At 38.2% G+C, this 7,603-nt stretch overlaps 1 long non-coding RNA gene across 1 annotated transcript; it reads left to right on the top strand.

The window, feature by feature from the left end:
* Nucleotides 1-2,327: 2,327 nt before the first annotated feature.
* Nucleotides 2,328-3,124, top strand: LOC149096716 (uncharacterized). The gene is made up of 2 exons (XR_016204288.1): nt 2,328-2,685; nt 3,049-3,124. It is a non-coding gene; the product is annotated as an uncharacterized LOC149096716 (long non-coding RNA).
* Nucleotides 3,125-7,603: the final 4,479 nt, after the last annotated feature.

Below are 7,603 nucleotides of genomic sequence, written 5' to 3' on the forward strand. Positions count from 1 at the left end.
CGGTACCGGAAAATATCCCCCATTTCCCGGGAAATTGAGCCAAAGTTGGTCAAAATCACGATGCGCGTAAGGCGGTCCCGGTTACTCTTTCATTCTTAAAGTGAACTGGGGCAATATTTCCGCCCAGAAGGTGGAAAGTGAACGTTCAAAAAGTTGTGCTGTGTCCATTTCACTCCAGAGCAAGGCCATCAGGGGTTACTTTAGAGTCCGCGGGACTGGAAAATATCCCCCAAGTTCCGGGAAATCGAGCCGAAGTTGGTCAAAATTACGATGGGCGTAAGGCGGTCTCGGCTACTCTTTCAGTCTTAAAGTGAAGTAGGGCTATATTTCGGCCGAGAAGCTCGAAAGTGGGCGTTCAAAAAAATGTGCTGTGTCCATTTCACTGCAAACCAAGGCCATCAGCAGCTAGTTTAGAGTCCCCGGGACTGGAAAATATCCCCGAAGTTCCGGGAAATCGAACGGAACTTGGTCAAAATCACGATGCTCGTAAGGCGGTCTTGGATTCTATTTCAGTCTTAAAGTGAAGTACGGTTGTATTTCGGCCCAGAAGCTCGAAACTGAGCGTTAAAAAAGTTTTCCTGCGTCCATTTCACTGTAAACCAAGGCCATCAGGAGTTAGTTTAGAGTCCCCGGGACTTGAAAATATCGCCAAAATTCTAGAAAATCGAGCGGAAGTTGCTCAAAATCACGATGCGCGTAAGGCGGTCTCGCCTACTCTTTCAGTCTTAAAGTGAAGTGGGGCTATATTTCATCCCAGAGGCTCGAAAATAAGCCTTCAAAAAGTGTTTTTTGTGTTCATTTCACTGCAGACAAAGGCCATCAGGAGTTAGTTTAGACTCCTCGGGACTGGAAAATATCGCCCAAGTTCGGGGAAATCGAGCCGAAGTTTGTCAAAATCACGATGCGCGTAAGGCGGTCTCGGCTACTCTTTCATTCTTAAAGTGAACTAGCGCTATATTTCGGCCGAGAAGCTAGAAAGTGAAAGTTCAAAAAGTTTTGCTGTGTTCATTTCACTGCAAACCAAGGCCATCAGGAGTTAGTTTAGACTCCTCGGGACTGGAAAATATCGTTCAAGTTGGAGGAAATCAAGCCGAATTTTGTCAAAATCACGATGCGCGTAACGCGGTCTCGGCTACTCTTTCATTCTTAAAGTGAACTGGGGCTATATTTGGGCCCAGAAGCTAGAAAGTGAAAGTTCAAAAAGTTTTGCTGTGTCCATTTCACCGGGAACCAAGCCACATCAGCAGATTGTTTACAGTGTCCGGGACATCAAAATATCCCCCAAGTCCCGGGAAATCGAGCCGAAGCACTGCGTGAAAGCTAAAATATTCTAGAGTATTCTAGACTCGGATATGTGATTGTGACGGAATAGAATCCTAGAGTATTCAAGCCGCACACAACACGTGACGTACACCTGGAATATTCGTGTCGAATATGGTGGAATACGCTCCGTTCATAATCGTTCGAGGATTTTCGTTAAAATATACCACACATCTGTCGTACTCCTAGAGTATGATGGCGAACCCTTTGTAAAAAGAACTTTATAAAAGAAGGTAACAGTCCGGGTGCATAGCATTCTCCTGGAAACAAAATTTAGACTATGAATTCAAAGTATGTGCGATCTGCGCGTGTATACGTTTATCCTCGAATACGTGATCTTGACGCCAAAGCTATAGAATTCTAGAGTATTCATGGCGTGTACAACCGTGACGTGGACCTGGAAAATTCTTATCGAAAATGGGCATACGGGAGGAGCACGACCGTATATTCGTTCGTTGACCAGAACAATTGTACTTTTTTGGTTCATGTTGTCGGCGCAGCGCATGTGTTTCGCTTGAGTCAAGAAATTTACACACTTTGTTGTAACTTCGAATTCCCGTCATTCGGTTTTGACCGACGTTTTCGGGATAATCACTACAAAGCGATTTCTCTTTGTGTGACCCGTCTCGTCTGAAGTGGTTAAGTGCTGCACAGCACGAAACCACAAATTGGACACTACGGGATACGTAAAGTTCCGCAAAGTTAAACTGACTGGAGACACGTAAAGCTGCGCAAAGTTTGGTTAGTAAGAGGAATCAAGCTCGTTTCGGAGAAGTTTTGGTGTATTCAGGGGAGAAAGTCCCGAGACCTTCAGACAAATATCTTTTCTCTGTGGGATGAGTTTAACTCCGGAGCCCGCAGGGCAACGAAACTCCTAAATAACGGCCCAATAGCTTCCTCAGTCGACTCCCTGCCATCATATCAACATTGCATTACGTTTGAACAAGAAATCGCAAAACGCGTTACGACGACGAAAACACTTCAATCAGAATTTTTCCCCGAGGTTACTTTTAAAACGAAATTGACGTTAAATGTGTTTCGAAGCGACTTGTAACGAAATGAGAGAAACGAGATACATCAGCATTGAGTGTCCGACCTTCAACAAGCACGGATCAGCGGTTTTCCACATTAGATACCATGTTTTCTCGGTTGTCGCGCCATTTTTTGGCGTCCTTTTTGAAAGGTGTGAAATGTTGAAGCTTGCATCGATCTCTTGGTCCTTTTTCACTGTTTAAAAGCTCTACTTTGGCGAACAAAATTCAGTTTACCTTCACTTCTTCTCTGTGCACGATTTCAAGCAGTTTTTGGTGGCATACAGCTGGTGAAAACATCGATACGTACGGAGGTACGAGTCAACAACAACAGGTAAAACGTAAGCCATTGTTGTCTTCCCGGGTTGTCTTGTATGTACGAGTGAGTTAAGCTTAAGTTTCCAGGGTAAACTTCAGTTGTAAAGTTTGCTTAAGATGTATGGAATTGCCTCTGGTTGTAAATGTTTCTTTATCAAGCAGAAGCTGTACATTGGAAGTTAATGTAACCTTGATTTCAAAAGGGACAGCGATGGGAATGATATTGAATAAAACCATTAAATCAAACTATTGTGTAAAATTTACTGATTGATTTATTATGATATTTTCCTTAGTACTGCAAGGTTGATTTGAGGTTTCCCAGTATGGATTTACACATAAACTTAACTAACCTTTTATGCGTATTGTATTTTAATCATAGGATGAAGTAAAATTGGTAATGCCTTACATGTATGTATAATCCCTGACATCCTTACTTGAAGAAAAAAAAAGGAAAACCTGTGAGGAAGAACTCTGGCTTACAAGATAGATGTATGTATTTATGACTATTTAGGGGTTATGGAGACTTTTTAAGATTTATTTTTGTAAGAGCTTCTGAAAAATTATATTGGCAAGCAAATTTTAGCATTTCACCAGTCAGTCTCTATATATTTTACATATAAACAAGGTGATTTGCAGATCTGTTTTCAGAGTGCTCAGTAGTAAACTACAGCGTGATTATAACAGATGATGAACTGAGCAACTGTAGATCTGACTTGACATTTTATTACTATTTAGTTTGTAGTATACAATTTGTGTGCAGCACTCATGAGATAAAATTGCCAAATGCGAATTTACATCATTACACTGATTTGAAATACACACGCAACTGTTGGAAATATGATAGCTACAATAAGTGAATGCTTTTACAAAAAAAAAAGGAAAGTTGGAAATTATAGATTTATAAACACTGTTACTATTGTGTAACAACAGAAGCTTTAAAAGTTAAAATTAAGCATTTTTTCAGGAAGAATTTGTTTACGTGTCTACATGAAGTTATCAGTTCATTCCATTTATTCAGCGAGGCTAACTCAGGTTTACAAAGGTACTTCTCACAGAGGCATGGGTTACATCAATTTGAAGTGGGGTTATATGGGGCAGCTTGCTCTAAAATCTTTCAAGTGACTTTGAACTTTGATTTATTGTCAAAGTCACTTGGATGCTGCCCAATATAACCCCACTTCAAATCGATGTAACCTACGCCTCTGGGAGAAGTACTTTATTATTTATAAACCTGAGTTAGCCTCTCTGAACAAACAGAATGAACTGATTAGATAACTTCATGTAGACATGCAAACAAATTTCTCCTAAAAAATGTTAAATGTTAAATTTTAAATTTTAAATTTTACATCTTCTCTTGTATTTCAATAATAATAGAGTTTATTTGTAATTTCCAACTTTCCTTTGTTTTGTAAAAGCATTCACTTATTTTAGCTATCACATTTCCGATGGTTGCTTGTGTATTCAAATCAGTGTAATGATGTAAATTCCCATTTGGCAATTTTATCTGATGAGTACTGCACACAAGTTGTGTTGTACGAAACCAAATAGTAATAAAATGTCAAGTCAAATCTACATTTGATCAGCTCGTCATCTGTTATTTTATATATACATTATATTAAGGTACATGTAAACCCTGTTTCATCGATGACTGCTACAAATTTCAAGACAATTTGCTATAGTAATGTCAAACTACAGTGGAACTTTGATATAATGAAGTGCCAAGGAATTGGCAAAGCATGTTCACTATAACAGGGTTTCGTTGTATCAAGGTTCTTTTCCGTATAGTCTACTATTACTGGGGCCATGAAAATCATTCGTTATACTGAGGACCTCATCATATAGAGGTTCATTAAATTGAGGCTCCACTGTACTAACCATATTCCTTCCAAAGGTAAATATTGAAAATTGAGTTTTATTACTCATTTAGGTTATTAGCCTAAGTTGGAATTTGTTTGATGTCTACATGAAGTTATCTAATCAGTTCATTCTGTTTGTTCAGAGTGCCTATTGGCTATTAGCCACTCATTTCAGGTTAAGTGCTGAAAATTCAGAACAATGTTGAATTTGATACTCAAATTTTGATTGGATTAATTAACGCATAAAAAGTTTGCACCATATCTAGCAAAAAATTAAAGGCTTCTAGAGCTTGCCTACCTTTTTCAGTGCAAAGTGAAACATAATCAGTAACCTTGAACATTGTTGCTTGAATCGTTTTGAATGTTTTTAAGCCCACAAACTCTGGCCCTCACATCCTTTCATACTTTGTTTGCACTTTAAACTTGATTAATGTGCAACACAACTCTCTCTTCTCTCAAAGGCATCTTAAGTATGTTTTTGCATGCAGTAGAAACCCAGGTGCTTACAGTGTAGCTTTCCAAATGTGATAAAACCTTTTGGTCATCAATTCTGTCGACACTTAGTGTTGATCTCAGGACTCAGTTTGAATTTTCGGCTCTTTGTCTTGAGGTTACCCTATATATTTCAGAGTGTTTTGCACCCACACCATTTAGCATGTCTAATTAAAGCCAATAAAGCTGGCTATCAATCTACACGTACATCTACATGTATACCAAGAATTTTGAAATAAAATGAACTGTCAAATTTTTCAAGGTGTCTCTATGCGAGCGTCCAAATCACTTTTTGAAAGCTAAATCAGAGTGAGTCTGCCTCAAATTTTGGACAGTAGCTAGTTTATCATCCATGTCTATTAATTTTTATTTTGAAATATTTTTTCTCTGAGAGTGATTTTTGAATGATCACTCCACCATTCTTTAATCCTGGTTTGGAAATGTTCTGTAACTTTTTACTGCGATTGAATATGGTAACACGCAGGCAATTTTTTTTAGTGTTTTGTGTCCAGAAACTGAGAAACAAATTAAATTAACAAGAAACAAAGTTCGCTTTGACTTGTACATTTAGCTTTCAAAATGTGATAATAATAATAATAATAATAATGGTTTGGACGCCAGCACTAAAATGTCTAGAAAAATTTGGCGATTCATTTTATTTGAAAGTCCTTGGTATAGTTTGATAGCCAGCTCTATAAGTTTTAATTTGATATGGGGTTTACATACAGTGTCTACAGATTAAATCGGATGCACTACATCCCTTTTTAGTGAGACACTTCTAAAGTTATATGGTAATGTTAAGAGGATTCCGATTGTTGAACCAAATAATAATGATGTTAAATATGCAAAGTAGCAATTCATTAATTCATCCTTAATTCTCTTTCGTAACATAGCAGCATCTAGTTCTAAAGTTTGCATACAAAATGTAAGTGTTTTTGGACTGCTTCTCAGATGATTCCTTCTGCTTTTTCATAGTATAGCAGCATCTAGTTAGAAAGTTGTATGCAAAATGTTATAGAAGAGTGGTTTTCAGACTATGCTTTTCAAATGCTTCATTTTCCCCTTTCATAACACAGCAGCATCTAGTTATAAAGTTTGCAAAAAAAATGTTCTAGTGTTTTTTAAAGACTTTGCTTCTCAGATGGTTATGCTTTTTCATAACAAAGCAGCATGTAGATATACAGTAAAGTAAATGCATACAAAATGTTATGGTGTTTTTTTTAGGTTTTGCTTCTCAGATGGTTCCTTATACTTTTTCATAACATAGGGTCTTGGCAATGTAAATTCTTCCATAGTTTGATGAAAATAAACATACACGAACAAGTAACAATATAAGTTTTATTATTTATAAATAAAGTATAAAATTTGAAATGAAATGAAGATGTCATAACGGCAGTTGTTTACTTTTGTTGGGATAACATACATATTAAATAAATTTAAAAAAAATAAATAAATATTGTCCTGGTAATTTTCTTTCTTTTGGGTGGGTTTTGTTAGGAATCCAAAGGAATTAAAAAGTGTGTCAGTTACACATGGCAGTTTGAACACAGTTTGGGGGATATACAAGCTTTGGTAAGGGTCCTCAGTACTTGGCGTCAGTATTCGATCACGTGTTCCAGTCGAACAGGAGACATGAATTGAAGTGTGTCGTTTAGGATACCTTAAAACCTCACGTATGCCTCAGTATTCAAACATGAACACGTTTCATACTTCGCGTGAGTCTCGTGTCCCAGTCGAACACCACAGAACACTTGAAGTGTGTCGTTTCGAATACCTTAAAACTTCACGTATGCCTCAGTATTCAAACATGAATACGTTTCATACTTCGCATGAGTCCCGTGTTCCAGTCGAACACCACAGAACACTTGAAGTGTGTCGTTTCGAATACCTTAAAACGTCACGTATGCCTCAGTATTCAAACATGAATACGTTTCATACTTCGCATGAGTCTCGTGTTCTAGTCGCACGCTTCGAAACACACGCGTGTTGTCTGACTGAACTATGCGGTAGCGTATATTATCTGCATAAAACCCGTTCTTGGCGACGCAAGACATCTTTGGCTGTGAAAAATGTGACATGACTTTCGTATTCATAGCGTGCGATTCTCGAAAATTGGAGCATACTTGACGTATTCATTAGTATTCGAAGACGTTCACGTCAGAAGTGGCGTCGTACATCTCGTGTTCCAGTCGCAAACTCTCGAACGACTGAGAGTATTCGAAAATGTTCGAGTCATAAATGATCGCTATATCTTCGAAGAACATCGAATGCAACATTAATCTACTAAAACGTGGCCCGTATGATTTATCGAACACTTCGAGTCATTCACGAGTATTAAATTTGAATACGGAAAAACAGGCCGGATTCCTATAGAATATTCCAGGTGTATTTCGAGTCAGCCGCAATCGAGTACGTCAGAACATTGCGGCATACGCGGCGTGCGCCGATCCGTATTCGAGCGAATTCGGACCCGAATATTTGGCTTTTCGCGCAGTGAAGTTTGTCAAAATCACGATGCGCGTAAAGCAGTCTCGGCTACTCTCTTAGTCTTAAAGTGACGTGGCTGTATATTTCGGCCCAGAAGCT

Source organism: Orbicella faveolata, unplaced genomic scaffold (genome assembly GCF_042242905.1).
Source record: "Orbicella faveolata isolate gen_17 unplaced genomic scaffold, um_ofav_v1 contig_47, whole genome shotgun sequence".
Lineage (NCBI taxonomy): Eukaryota > Metazoa > Cnidaria > Anthozoa > Scleractinia > Merulinidae > Orbicella > Orbicella faveolata.